Here is a 15,135-nt window from a genome sequence, read left to right as displayed (position 1 = left end):
GTAGGGGTTGGTACAGTTTTCATGAGGGAAATTATGACATTTCAAAGTGGAAATTACAAGGGGGAGAGGAATGCATAACATAACTTTGGTATTTGGAAGAGTTACAGATCAGTGAGCTACAGGTAATTGCCAAAATAATGGAAACAAAGGGATACAAAGTATATTGAAAGCAGGTGCTTCCACACAGGTGTGGTTTCTGAGTTAATTAAGCAATTGACATCCCATCATGCTTAGGGTCAGGTATAAAAATGCTGGGCAGGCCATTCTTTTGGATACCATGGCTATGCCCCCATAGGATGACAAGGCACCCATACACAGGGCACGAGTGGTCACTGAATGGTGTGATGAGAATGAAAACTATGTAAACCATATGCCATGGCCGTCTCAGTCACCAGATCTCAGCCCAATTGAACACTTCTGGGAGATTCTGGAGTGTCGCCCGAGACGGCGTTTTCCACCACCATCAGCAAAACACCAAATTATGGAATTTCTCATGGAAGAATGGTGTCGCATCCCTCCAGTAGAGTTCCAGACACTTGTAAAATCTATTGTCTCGTGGTGCCCCAAAGCCCTATTAAGACACTTTATATTGCCATTTCTTTTATTTTGGCAGTTGCCTGTATGTTTTACACCTTTTCAATAAAAGTGGTCAATGTCACTGCGGGCCTAGTTCCCACTGGTATAATATCCTTCATCCATGGACCTTTATACTGTACAGTGTACCTTCCTACCAGAGCCTACTATAAAGCAGGACCATGGATAATGGTGTTAAATCATGAACCCCCTGCTGATTGCCAAGCCTCTCTCTCCCTTGCCCTTCTTCCCTCGTTTTCTACCCATGCATGCCTCTGCCTGCCACCTCTGGAGTGATCGTCATTACATAAGCCCGCAGTCCAATAAAGTGGCCCACGTGCCCTTTGGCAAAGTACCTCGTTGAACCTCTGCCAAGGCTGCTAAGGTTAGCCAGGCGCAAAGTGTGCCACGGCCGGTGCCACACCCCTGAATGTCTGTGTGCACGCGTGTGTGTGTAGTCGTTTGTGTGTTTGTTAGAGAGCATACCAGCAGGGCTTGCTGCTGTCCCGTGCTGCTTGATTGAGGATGTGTGTTTTCTTTATTAAGTATTTTTTATTTTGACAAGGAAGTCATTCTGAGACTAGGGTCTCTTTTAGAGATGAGCTTTGCATAAATACATCAAACATACTGTCACGATCGTCGTTACGTGAAAGAGAGGACCAAGGCGCAGCGTGATATAAATACATCTTCTTTTAATAAACAAAGACGAAACAACCACTTTTACAAACTAACAAAACAACCGTGAAGCTACAAACGAAAGTGCAGACACACGCTACTAACGTTAAACATAGACAATTACCCACAACCTGCCTAATGCCTATGGCTGCCTTAAATATGGCTCCCAATCAGAGACAACGATAGACAGCTGTCTCTGATTGAGAACCACTCAGGCAACCATAGACTTACGTGAACTCCTACACTGAACACAACCCCATGAACTCTACAAAACCCCCTATACAATACAAACACCCTAGACTAGACAAAATCCCCCATGTCACACCCTGACCTAACTAAAATAATAAAGAAAACAAAGATAACTAAGGCCAGGGCGTGACACATACACTACCGTTCAAAAGTTTGGGGTCACTAACCCTAACCCTGTTTTTGAAAGGAAATGTTTAAAATTGTCCATTAAAATAACATCAAATTGATCAGAAATACACAGTGTAGACATTGTTAATGTTGTAAATGACTATTGTAGCTGGAGACGGCAGATTTTTATTGGAATATCTACATAGGCGCACAGAGGCCCATTATCAACAACCATCACTCCTGTGTTCCAATGGCATGTTAGCTAATCCAAGTTTACCATTTTAAAAGGCTAATTACAACATTAACAATGTCTACACTGTATTTCTGATCAATTTGATGTTATTTTAATGGACAAAAAATGTGCTTTTCTTTCAAAATCAAGGACATTTCTAAGTGACCCCAAACTTTTGAACCGTAGTGTTCTTCACTGACACTCTTACACACACACACACACACACACACACACACACACACACACACACACACACACACACACACACACACACACACACACACACACACCCCTTGTATATAGCCTCGTTATTATGTTCCTATTTTTCCTTTTATTTAGCACATTTTTCTTACTTACTTTAAAAAAAGCGCTGCTTTGTTGGTTAAGGGCTTGTAAGTAAACATTTCACGGTAAGGTCTACACCTGTTGTATTCAGCGCATGTGACAAATAAAATGTAATTTGATTTGAACTGGGTGGAATTGGTTCTCATCACTCTGTATCTGATTACATTTACATTTAAGTCATTTAGCAGACGCTCTTATCCAGAGCGACTTACAAATTGGTGCATTCACCTTATGATATCCAGTGGAACAACCACTTTACAATAGTGCATCTAACTCTTTTAAGGGGGGGGGGGGTTAGAAGGATTACTTTATCCTATCCTAGGTATTCCTTAAAGAGGTGGGGTTTCAGGTGTCTCCGAAAGGTGGTGATTGACTCCGCTGACCTGGCGTTGTGAGGGAGTTTGTTCCACCATTGGGGTGCCAGAGCAGCGAACAGTTTTGACTGGGCTGAGCGGGAACTGTACTTCCTCAGAGGTAGGGAGGCGAGCAGGCCAGAGGTGGATGAACGCAGTGCCCTTGTTTGGGTGTAGGGCCTGATCAGAGCCTGAAGGTACGGAGGTGCCGTTCCCCTCACAGCTCCGTAGGCAAGCACCATGGTCTTGTAGCGGATGCGAGCTTCAACTGGAAGCCAGTGGAGAGAGCGGAGGAGCGGGGTAACGTGAGAGAACTTGGGAAAGTTGAACACCAGACGGGCTGCGGCGTTCTGGATGAGTTGTAGGGGTTTAATGGCACAGGCAGGGAGCCCAGCCAACAGCGAGTTGCAGTAATCCAGACGGGAGATGACAAGTGCCTGGATTAGGACCTGCGCCGCTTCCTGCGTGAGGCAGGGTCGTACTCTGCGAATGTTGTAGAGCATGAACCTACAGGAACGGGTCACCGCCTTGATGTTAGTTGAGAACGACAGGGTGTTGTCCAGGATCACGCCAAGGTTCTTAGCACTCTGGGAGGAGGACACAATGGAGTTGTCAACCGTGATGGCGAGATCATGGAACGGGCAGTCCTTCCCCGGGAGGAAGAGCAGCTCCGTCTTGCCGAGGTTCAGCTTGAGGTGGTGATCCGTCATCCACACTGATATGTCTGCCAGACATGCAGAGATGCGATTCACCACCTGGTTATCAGAGGGGGGAAAGGAGAAGATTAATTGTGTGTCGTCTGCATAGCAATGATAGGAGAGACCATGTGAGGATATGACAGAGCCAAGTGACTTGGTGTATAGCGAGAATAGGAGAGGGCCTAGAACAGAGCCCTGGGGGACACCAGTGGTGAGAGCACGTGGTGCGGAGACAGATTCTCGCCACACCACCTGGTAGGAGCGACCTGTCAGGTAGGACGCAATCCAAGCGTGGGCCGCGCCGGAGATGCCCAGCTCGGAGAGGGTGGAGAGGAGGATCTGATGGTTCACAGTATCAAAGGCAGCCGATAGGTCTAGAAGGATGAGAGCAGAGGAGAGAGAGTTAGCTTTAGCAGTGCGGAGCGCCTCCGTGACACAGAGAAGAGCAGTCTCAGTTGAATGACTAGTCTTGAAACCTGACTGATTTGGATCAAGAAGGTCATTCTGAGAGAGATAGCAGGAGAGCTGGCCAAGGACGGCACGTTCAAGAGTTTTGGAGAGAAAACAAAGAAGGGATACTGGTCTGTAGTTGTTGACATCGGAGGGATCGAGTGTAGATTTTTTCAGAAGGGGTGCAACTCTCGCTCTCTTGAAGACGGAAGGGACGTAGCCAGCGGTCAAGGATGAGTTGATGAGCGAGATGAGGTAAGGGAGAAGGTCTCCGGAAATGGTCTGGAGAAGAGAGGAGGGGATAGGGTCAAGCGGGCAGGTTGTTGGGCGGCCGGCCGTCACAAGACGCGAGATTTCATCTGGAGAGAGAGGGGAGAAAGAGGTCAAAGCACAGGGTAGGGCAGTGTGAGCAGAACCAGCGGTGTCGTTTGACTTAGCAAACGAGGATCGGATGTCGTCGACCTTTTTTTCAAAATGGTTGACGAAGTCATCAGCAGAGAGGGAGGAGGGGGGAGGAGGGGGAGGAGGATTCAGGAGGGAGGAGAAGGTGGCAAAGAGCTTCCTAGGGTTAGAGGCAGATGCTTGGAATTTAGAGTGGTAGAAATTGGCTTTAGCAGCAGAGACAGAAGAGGAGAATGTAGAGAGGAGGGAGTGAAAGGATGCCAGGTCCGCAGGGAGGCGAGTTTTCCTCCATTTCCGCTCGGCTGCCCGGAGCCCTGTTCTGTGAGCTCGCAATGAGTCGTCGAGCCACGGAGCAGGAGGGGAGGACCGAGCCGGCCTGGAGGATAGGGGACATAGAGAGTCAAAGGATGCAGAAAGGGAGGAGAGAAGGGTTGAGGAGGCAGAATCAGGAGATAGGTTGGAGAAGGTTTGAGCAGAGGGAAGAGATGATAGGATGGAAGAGGAGAGAGTAGCGGGGGAGAGAGAGCGAAGGTTGGGACGGCGCGATACCATCCGAGTAGGGGCAGTGTGGGAAGTGTTGGATGAGAGAGAGAGGGAAAAGGATACAAGGTAGTGGTCGGAGACTTGGAGGGGAGTTGCAAAGAGATTAGTGGAAGAACAGCATCTAGTAAAGATGAGGTCAAGCGTATTGCCTGCCTTGTGAGTAGGGGGGGAAGGTGAGAGGGTGAGGTCAAAAGAGGAGAGGAGTGGAAAGAAGGTGGCAGAGAGGAATGAGTCAAAGGTAGACGTGGGGAGGTTAAAGTCACCCAGAACTGTGAGAGGTGAGCCATCCTCAGGAAAGGAACTTATCAGGGCGTCAAGCTCATTGATGAACTCTCCAAGGGAACCTGGAGGGCGATAAATGATAAGGATGTTAAGCTTGAAAGGGCTGGTAACTGTGACAGCATGGAATTCAAAGGAGGCGATAGACAGATGGGTCAGGGGAGAAAGAGAGAATGTCCACTTGGGAGAGATGAGGATCCCAGTGCCACCACCCCGCTGACCAGAAGCTCTCGGGGTGTGCGAGAACACGTGGGCAGACGAGGAGAGAGCAGTAGGAGTAGCAGTGTTATCAGTGGTAATCCATGTTTCCGTCAGTGCCAAGAAGTCGAGGGACTGGAGGGAAGCATAGGCTGAGATGAACTCTGCCTTGTTGGCCGCAGATCGGCAGTTCCAGAGGCTGCCTGAGACCTGGAACTCCACGTGGGTCGTGCGCGCTGGGACCACCAGGTTAGAGTAGCAGCGGCCACGCGGTGTGAAGCGTTTGTATGGTCTGTGCAGAGAGGAGAGAACAGGGATAGACAGACACATAGTTGACAGGCTACAGAAGAGGCTACGCTAATGCAAAGGAGATTGGAATGACAAGTGGACTACACGTCTCGAATGTTCAGAAAGTTAAGCTTACGTTGCAAAAAATCTTATTGACTAAAATGATATAGTACTGCTGGCTGGTGAAATAGGCTAGCTAGCAGTGGCTGCGTTGTTGACTTTGTTTGAAAGTGTAGCTGGCTAGGTAACCTCTAACTGGCTAGGTAACCTCGACAATTACTCTAGACTACACAATTATCTTGGATACAAAGACGGCTATGTAGCCAGCTAAGATCAAACAAATCAAACTGTTGTACTGTAATGAAATGAAATGTAATACTACCTGTGGAGCAAAGCGGAATGCAACTACTCGCTCCAACCCGGAAGTGCGTATCGTAGAGGGAGAGGCAATAGAAGTGTTGTTTCTTGTATTATTGTCTTTTGTGTCTTTAGAGGACTGCTTCACCTTAATGTCCCCTTTCCCCCCTTTCCCTTTTCTTCTGTCCTTATTTTGTCCCACTTTGTCCCTTCTTTGTCCCTTCTTCTCTTCTGCCAACTAGACACTCCTTGTTAGCTAGCTAGCTTCTTCCAGGAATGTCCCTAGCAACTGCCTAGCAACAGGTAAACAACTTAGCTAGCTAAGAAAACGGTATAATTTTATGAAAAAAAATTGTTACTTTTTCAAAAGCCTTTCTTCTTTGTTTGCTGCTTGTTTGGTCTCCTATTCAGTTTGCAGTTTTCTTTTGATTTTTTTTCGATGTACTTTACTCTAAAAAAACATTTAAATTTCAATATTTGTAGGAGCTCATCTTTTCAGCTGCTGCTGCTTAATTTAGAACTCTGGAACATCTGATCTCATCCACCCTTCGGTTTTGACTCTCATCTTCCTTTTCAGTGGGCCTGTGGGCCTCGTAACTCCTTGATTTCCCAGTCCAGTTTGAGTAGCTCTTTCCACCCCTGCACGTTTGCTGCTGGGAAGGGCCAGACCCTTGGCTGACATCCAGCCTCCTTTAACTGCACTGTAGTATCATTTTATGATCTTGCTTTCTTCTTTTTTTCTCTCTCTCTCTCCCCTCACTCACTCTCTTTCCCTTTCACTCACTTTTCCTTCCTTCCCTGCTCTCTCGCTCGCTCACTTTTTCTCTTTTCCTCTCCTTCTCTCTCTCTGGCTCTCTTTTGCCTTGAGATATTGTGTTGGCCTTTCCATTTGGCTTATTCAATGTATTGTACTCCCAATGCGCCAGAGTGGAATTCTCTCCTTCTCAGACTCTGTCGTGACTCCACATTCAATCCACCCCTCCACACAAACAGTCACGTCATGTACTGTGCTCTCCATGGTAGACATTACACACACACTCAAACACACTCATACAAAGACATACACTATGCATACGGGTAGAGACTTGCAGAAGTACACACACACACACACACACACACACACACACACACACACACACACACACACACACACACACACACACACACACACACACACACACACACACACTTTTGTTTTACTATCCTTGTGAGGACCAACCAATTGATTTCCATTTCAAATCCAATTTTCCCTATAACCAACCCCCTAAACCTAATTGGAACCCTAAATCTAACATCTACACACAATACCCCATAATGACAAAGCAAAAACAGGTTTTTAGAAATGTTTGCAAACGTATTAAAAATATGAAACTGAAATACCTTATTTACATAAGTATTCAGATCCTTTGGTATGAGACTCGAAATTGAGCTCAGGTGCATCCTATTTCCATTGATCATCCTTGAGATGTTTTTCGACAACGTGATTGGAGTCCACCTGTGGTAAATTCAATTGATTGGTCATGATTTGGAAATGCACCACCTGTCTATATAAGGTCCCACAGTTGACCGTGCATGTCAGAGCAAAAACCAAGCCGTGAGGTCGAAGGAGTTGTCTGTAGAGCTCCGAGACAGGATTGTGTCGAGGCACAGATCTGGGGAAGGGTACCAAAAGAAATCTGCTGTCCCCAAGAACATAGTGGCCTCCATCATTCTTAAATGGAAGATGTTTGAAACCACCAAGACTCTTCCTAGAGCTGGCCGCCCAGCTAAACTGAGCAATCGGGGGTGAAGGGCCTTGGTCCGGGAGGTGACCAAGAACACGATGGTCACTCTGACAGAGCTTCAGAGTGACCTTCCAGAAGGGCAACCATCTCTGAAGAACTCCACCTATTAGGCCTTTATGGTAGAGTGACCAGACGGAAGCCACTCCTCAGTAAAAGGCACATGACAGCCCGCTTGGTGTTTGCCAAAAGGCACCTAAAGGACTCACACTATAAGAAACAAGATTCTCTGGTCTGATGAAACCAAGATTGAACTCTTTGGCCTGAATGCCAAGTGTCACATCTGTAGGAAACCTGGCACCATCTCTACGGTAAAGCATGGTGGTGGAAGCATCATGCTGTGGGTATGTTTTTCAGCGGCAGGGACTGGGAGACTAGTCAGGATTGAGGGAAAGATGGATGGAGCAAAGTACAGAGACAATTGATAAAAACCTGCTCCAGAGTGCTTAGGACCTCAGGCTGGGGGGAATGTTCACCTTCCAACAGAACAACGACCCTAAGCACATAGCCAAGACAATGCAGGAGTGACTTCAGGACAAGTCTCCGAATGTCCTTGAGTGGCCCAGCCAGAGCCCGGACTTTAACCCGAACGAAATTCTCTGGAAAGACCTGAAAATAGCTGTGCAGCGACGCTCCCCGTCCAACCTTGAGAGGATCTGCAGAGAAGAATGGGAGAAACTCCCCAAATACAGATGTGCCAAGCTTGTAGCGTCATATCCAAGAACACTCAAGACTGTAATCCCTGCCAAAAGGGATTGAACAAAGTACTGAGTAAAGAGTCTGAATACTATTTCAGTTTTTTATTTTATTTTTTATACATTTTCAAACATTTCTAAAAACCTATTTTTACTTTGTCATTATGGGGTATTGTGTGTAGATACATTTTTAATTTTTAATTTGACTTTTATTTAACTAGGCAAGTCAGTTAAGAACAAATTCTTATTTACATTGACGGCTTCCCCGGCCAAACCCGGACGACGCTGCGCCAATTGTGCGCCGCCCTTTGGGACTCCCAATCACAGCCGGATGTGATGCAGCCTGCATGGCTAATTTTTGATACGCTAACATTTGCTTTTTAGTTTGTATCTTAGCATGTTCCTTGAGACAGACCCCCTGCTCTTGCCAAAGACACTGATGTCCAAGTACTGTATGTGACCACTGTTGACACTGAATAACCACATCCCCATTCTAAGCACCATTGTAAATAGTCCCAATAACAACAGATCTCTGTGGGGAATGAGTCACCATCTCTCTTCGGTGTTTCAGCCGGGGACGAGGAAAAAGTCAAGGGGTCTGAATACTTTTCCGAATGCACCGCACACGTTATTCAATCATTTCATCCAAACTGCTCACGAGCGATCTTCTACAAAGATCCAGCTAAAAAAAAAAGGACCATATGCATTTCAGGTAAAATAACAACCCAATGTTTATATCCCAGGACGGATTAGCTGGCAATGACAAGCTAGCTAAATGTCCATGAATGTTTCATGTGTGTTTCGACCTGTCCCCAAATGAATATAGTTGGTTCACGGTTGATTTTGCTATTTCAACCTGCGTGTCATGAACGCGTCTGGTGTGGACAGACAAAATCAACACGCAAACAATGGCGCGGAGCCGGTTTGGTCAGCACGTATCTCCTAAGCTCAAAATAGCTCTTTTCCTTGTGGGGACCGGTGAACTTGTCGTTGTTTTACACGCGCACACACACACTATATCATACATGCAAGCCACTGCTTTCCACTCCACATTATTTTCGAGCTTTTTGGTTCGCTGTCCTGCTCACTGTGTTCCCCTCGGTGATCTTAGATCAACTGGAGCCTGCAGAGCACCCTGGGCCCCTCTGCTCTGCGGCTGTCACCCCACATGCCAACCTGCATGGGGAAGAGTGTGTTTCTGTGCGTGTTTCGTGAGAACGATTGTTTGTGTAAGTGTGTGTGTATGAGTATGCAGATACTTGTGTTTCTGTGCGTGTGCACGTTCAGATGTCGGTCTGTCCGGGGTGGGCTGACCAAGACAACCTGTCCTGAGGCTTCGGCACAACCTTTCCCCACTTCATAGCATGTCAATCTAGATACCTTCTGGCAAAGCTTCTTTGACACACTTTTTTTTGACCTCCTTCCCACTGCTTTTCTCTCTCTGTGACCCCACTCTGTGTTTATCGCTCTCTGTCTTTCGGACCCCCATCGATTTCCTAGTGACCACTTTGGATCTGTCCCCCTCCCTTCACCCCCACCTCCCTATGAGTCATCCTATACTATACTATTCTTTCTAGTGGTGTACTGGTGAGCTCACCCGTGTCCGATGTCCTGTGTGTGTGTCTTCTCTGCGGAAGGGTTTACATTTATGGGGTGGGCTGGGGAATGTTGGTATGTGCGTCTGCGTGTGTGTGTGATTTGGAGGCTTCCTCTGGTACAGTAACCCTCTCTTCTCCACTCCCCTCTCTAACTGCCCTGCCTCTGATCTTGTCCCTGCATCCTGCTCTGTCTTCCACTGGAGACGAGAGAGAGGAAGAAAAACGACAGGGTGGAAAAATGTGTTATACAGATGTTGTCTGTGGATCAATGCTTTTGTTGAACAGAGGATCACACTCCTCCTCCTCCTCTTCCCCCTGGCCTGTCTGCTTCTATTTTTATCCTCTACCTCCACATGACCCTTCCGTCTGATTTCCTCGCTCTCTCTCTCTTTCTCTCTCTCCCCCTCTCTCTATATCTCTCTCTCTCCCCCCTCTCTCTATATCTCTCTCTCCCCTCTCTCTATCGCTCTCTCTCTCTCTCTGTTTCTCTCTCTGTGTCTGCTACCACTAATTTGTTCTTTTGAATTAAAGAGACCTTGCTGAGTGGCACTTGTCACTTTTAAGAGGGAAGGACCAGCAGACCTTGCTTATCCCTTAACATCAGCTGTCGTTATACTTTACATGTCAATTAATAAAGCGCTAATTGATGAATTATTATCTGTTTACACAGTGGTTATATATACTAGAGGTCCCAATGAGGAGGTTTGCATGCATTTTGAGTGCTTTTGTGTCTGTCTGTCTCTGTGTCTGTGTCTGTCTGTCTCTGTCTCTGTCTCTGTCTGTCTGTCTCTGTCTGTCTGTGTGCGCTAGGGCTGACCCCGTTTAGTCAACTGGTTGATTGTTTGGTCGATAGGCTGTCGGTCGACCAAGATTTTATTTTGTCGAGCAGTGTCAAATAATATGTCTACAAAGAAAATAGGGCACACGAAGACACCTGTCTGATTCACGCCTGTCTGAGTGGACTAATCCATTGCGGAGGCTGCAGGGGGGCACACCACTATCACATTTACCGTTAATTACCATCAGTACTAATCTACAATATTTGTTTGGTTATGGTCATGTCTGTTAATGCATTCAATGTATTATTATTCCAGTCTTACAGTTGTCATTGTAGGAGTGAACACGTTGTTTGCAGAGCGCACAAACTAAGCTACACTTGTGAGAAAAAAGTTTGGGTTTATTTCATTCCATTTCCAAGTCATTTTTATTTTATTTTTTATTAATTGTGTTATGTTTGGAGCGCTCCTGTAAATCTCAAGGACACACACCTGATTACGCATATAGAAATAGGATTAGTCTACCTGGCCTGCGCACAAATGTAGGCCTGCCTATAACTCTGCCCCTCTGGGGATCTGATACTATTTCTGATTGTCCGAAGTCAAAATCACTGTGGAGCTTCTCAAAGTCATTTTTTTTTCTTTGCCTCAAACAGCAAGTAAACAAAGTCTGTTTTTTACACCCATTGAGAATGACAATAATTCCTAGATGGTAAAAACTTTCCAGCTTTCTCCCTTTCGCTTATCAGTCAGCATGAAAAGGGGGAAAAAATGTCATGCTCTGATCCGGTAGAAATGTCATAAAATAGGCCTACCTGTTTACTTCTTATCCCTTGTGCAAAATAGCCTACAGCTGTGTCTGTTTTTATTTGTTGGCTTGATGTAGGCTAATTTTACATATTGGCAAAGGCAATATTTTAGATTTTAGATAGATTACTTTTAGATTTTTTACTTTTAGATTTTGTATCATTCATCATTTAGAATTTTGATTAACCACGCCATTGATTTTGAGATACGAAGACTTAATTAGAAACGAAATGAAACTGTTCAATAAAAATGTGCATATGAAAATCATAACTGGCACATAGATCAGTAGAAGTGGTAGGATCACTTGGCAATCCAAGTTATTACCAACTTCAGGAGCATGATGGCAGCAGCGAAGGCTGTCTTTCTTACCCTCCATCGATATCCAAGTGGCCACTCCTCTAACCCCCACCTCCCTATGAGTCATCCTCTACTATTCTTTCTATTGGTGCACTGGTGAGCTCACCCGTGTCCGGTGTCCTGTGTGTGTGTGTGTGTGTGTGTGTGTGTGTGTGTGTGTGTGTGTGTGTGTGTGTGTATCTTTTCTGCGGAAGGGTTGACATTCATGGGGTGGGCTGGGGATTGTTGGTGTGTGCGCATCTGTTTGTGTGGAGGCTTCCTGTAGTACAGTACCCCTCTCTGTTCCACTCCCCTCTCTAGCTGCCTTGCCTCTGGTCTTGTCTCTGCTTCCTGCTCTCTCTTGCACTGGAGATGAGAGGGAGAAAAAAAGACAAATCAGAATGGAAAAATGTGTTTTACAGACGTTGTCTGTGGAGCAATGCTTTTGTTGAACAGAGAATCACACTCCTCCTCTTCCCCATGGCCTGTCTGCTTCTATATTTATCCTCTACCTCCGCATGACCCTTCCATCCGACCCTTTCCCCTCTCTCTCACTCTATCTACCTCTCTTTCTGTTTCTCTTTCTAAGTGTCTGCTACCACTAATTTGTTCTTTTGAATTCGTTTTTACAGTTTACTGTAGTATAAATACTGTAGTAAAAGAAAAAGAGTAGTCATTACTGTAGTGTTTTTGCAGACTGTAGTGTATTGTAGTATTTACTACAGTTTTTGTTTTATTACCTTTGACATAGAAGGGGGACGGGGGGTGGGGGGGGTCTCCTTGAGGAAACCTACTGGAGAAATACTAAAAGAGTACATTTTCCATAACCCGTAGGTAGGTAGGGAGGTAGGACTGGATTAGGACTGGATTCTGAACCCTTTTGGGTTCCAGGTAAAACCCTTTCCACAGAGGGTCCTACGCGGAGCCCAAAATGGTTATGCCTGGAACCAAAAAGAGTTGTGCCTAGAAACAAAAATGGTTCTCTTATGGGGACAGCTGAAGAACCCTTTTGGAATCCTTTCTCCTAAGAGTGTATGTAAGTGTTGTTCATTGACTACAGTTCAGCATTCAACACTATAGTACCCTCCAAGCTCATCATCAAGGTCAGAGCCCTAGTTCTGGACACTACCCTCTGCCACTTGATCCTGGACTTTCTGACAGGCAGACCACAGGCTGGGAGGGATTGTCAACAACCCCTCCTCCACACTGACTCTTAACACAGGTGCCCTCCAGAGGTGTCAGAACGTCAGCAAAACAAAGGAGCTGATTGCTGACTTCAGGAAGCAGAGGAGGCAACATGTAAAGTGTGAGTGTTAGTAGTGAGGAGGGGGTGCAGGGGAGGGGGGTTGCTATGGGATTATTTTAGATACTCTTTGAAGAGGTAGGGTTTCAGATGTTTTTGGAAGATGGGCAGGGACTCTGCTGTCCTCGCGTCAGGGGCAAGCTGGTTCCACCATTGGGATGCCAGGACAGAGAAGAGATTTGACTGTGTTGAGCTACCCTCCTGTAGCGGTGGAAGGGCCAAGAGACCAGAGGTGGCAGAACGGAGTACTCGGGTTGGGGTGTAGGGTTTGAGCATAACCTGAATGTAGGGAGGGGTGGTTCCTCTTGCTGCTCCTTAGGCAAGTACAGCCGTGGCCAAAAGTTTTGAGGATGACACAAATATTAATTTTCACAAAGTCTGCTGCCTCAGTGTCTTTAGATATTTTTGTCAGATGTTACTATGGGAATACTGAAGTATAATTACAAGCATTTCATAAGTGTCAAAGGCTTTTATTGACAATTACATGAAGTTGATGCAAAGAGTAAATATTTTGCAGTGTTGACCCTTCTTTTTCAAGACCTCTGCAATCCACCCTGGCATGCTGTCAATTAACTTCTGGGCCACATCCTGACTGATGGCAGCCCATTCTTGCATAATCAATGCTTGGAATTTGTCAGAATTTGTGGGTTTTTGTTTGTCCACTCGCCTCTTGAGGATTGACCACAAGTTCTCAATGGGATTAAGGTCTGGGGAGTTTCCTGGCCATGGACTCAAAATATCGATGTTTTGTTCCCCGAGTCACGTAGTTATCACTTTTGCCTCCTGGCAAAGTGCTCCACAACGCCGGAAAAGGCATTGTTCGTCACCAAACTGTTCCTGGATGGTTGGGAGAAGTTGCTCTCGTAGGATGTGTTGGTACCATACTTTATCCATGGCTGTGTTCTTAGGCAAAATTGTGAGTGAGCCCACTCCCTTGGCTGAGAAGCAACCCCACACATGAATGGTCTCAGGATGCTTAACTGTTGGCATGACACGACTGATGGTAGCGCTCACCTTGTCTTCTCTGAACAAGCTTTTTTCCAGATGCCCCAAACAATTGGAAAGGGGATTCATCAGAGAAAATGACTTTACCCCAGTCCTCAGCAGTCCAATCCCTGTACCCTTTGCAGAATATCAGTCTGTCCCTGATGTTTTTCCTGGAGGGAAGTGGCTTCTTTGCTGCCCTTCTTGACACCAGGCCATCCTCCAAAAGTCTTCGCCTCACTGTGCGTGCAGATGCACTCACACCTGCCTGCTGCCATTCCTGAGCAAGGTAACCATGGTTGACAGAGGAAGAACAATGATTCCAAGCACCACCCTCATTTTGAAGCTTCCAGTCTGTTATTCGAACTCAATCAGCATGACAGAGTGATCTCCATCCTTGTCCTCGTCAACACTCACACCTGTGTTAATGAGAGAATCACTGACATGATGTCATCTGGTCCTTTTGTGGCAGGGCTGAAATGCAGTGGAAAGGATTTTTGGGGGGATTCAGTTCATTTGCATAGCAAATAGGGACTTTGCAATTAATTGCAATTCATCTGATCACTCTTCATAACATTCTGGAGTATACGCTAATTGCCATCATACATACTGAGGTAGCAGACTTTGTGAAAATGTATATTTGTGTCATTCTCAAAACTTTTGGCCACGACTGTACTATAGTCTTGTAGTAGATGCGAGCTTCGACTGGAAGCCAGTGGAGTGTGTTGTGGAGTGTGCTGACATCCAAGCTGAGATATCTGCCAGGTTACTCAATGATGCGTTTCAACCCCTGGGTGTCAGAAGGCGGGATGGAGAAAAGTAGTTGAGTGTCATCTGCATAGCAATGATAGGAGAGAACATTTGAGGATATGATAGAGCCGAGTGACTTGGCGTATAGAGAGAAGAGGAGAGGGCCTAGGACCGAGCCCTGGGAGACACCAGTAGTGACGGCATCTAGTGCAGACACAGATCCTCTCCACGCCATCTGGAAGGAGCAGTCTGCCAGGTAGGATGCAATCCAAGAGTGTGCAGAGCCTGAGACGCCCAGCCCTAAGAGGGTGGAGAGGAGGATCTGATGATTCACGGTGTCAAAGGCAGCGGATAG

General features: G+C 46.2%; 1 protein-coding gene and 1 pseudogene across 2 annotated transcripts in view; one reads left to right on the top strand and one right to left on the bottom strand.

Annotated features, from left to right (window-relative positions):
• Positions 1-15,135, top strand: part of LOC129829223 (thyroid hormone receptor alpha-like) — a 192,632-nt gene that overhangs the window by 45,124 nt on the left and 132,373 nt on the right. The gene's annotated exons all lie outside the window — the stretch shown is intronic.
• LOC129829268 (U7 small nuclear RNA) lies at positions 12,514-12,563 on the bottom strand (annotated as a pseudogene).

This window comes from Salvelinus fontinalis, chromosome 30 (genome assembly GCF_029448725.1).
Source record: "Salvelinus fontinalis isolate EN_2023a chromosome 30, ASM2944872v1, whole genome shotgun sequence".
In the NCBI taxonomy this organism is placed as follows: domain Eukaryota; kingdom Metazoa; phylum Chordata; class Actinopteri; order Salmoniformes; family Salmonidae; genus Salvelinus; species Salvelinus fontinalis.
The sequence above is the reverse complement of the archived record's forward strand: the minus strand, read 5'-3'. Positions and strand labels throughout refer to the sequence as shown.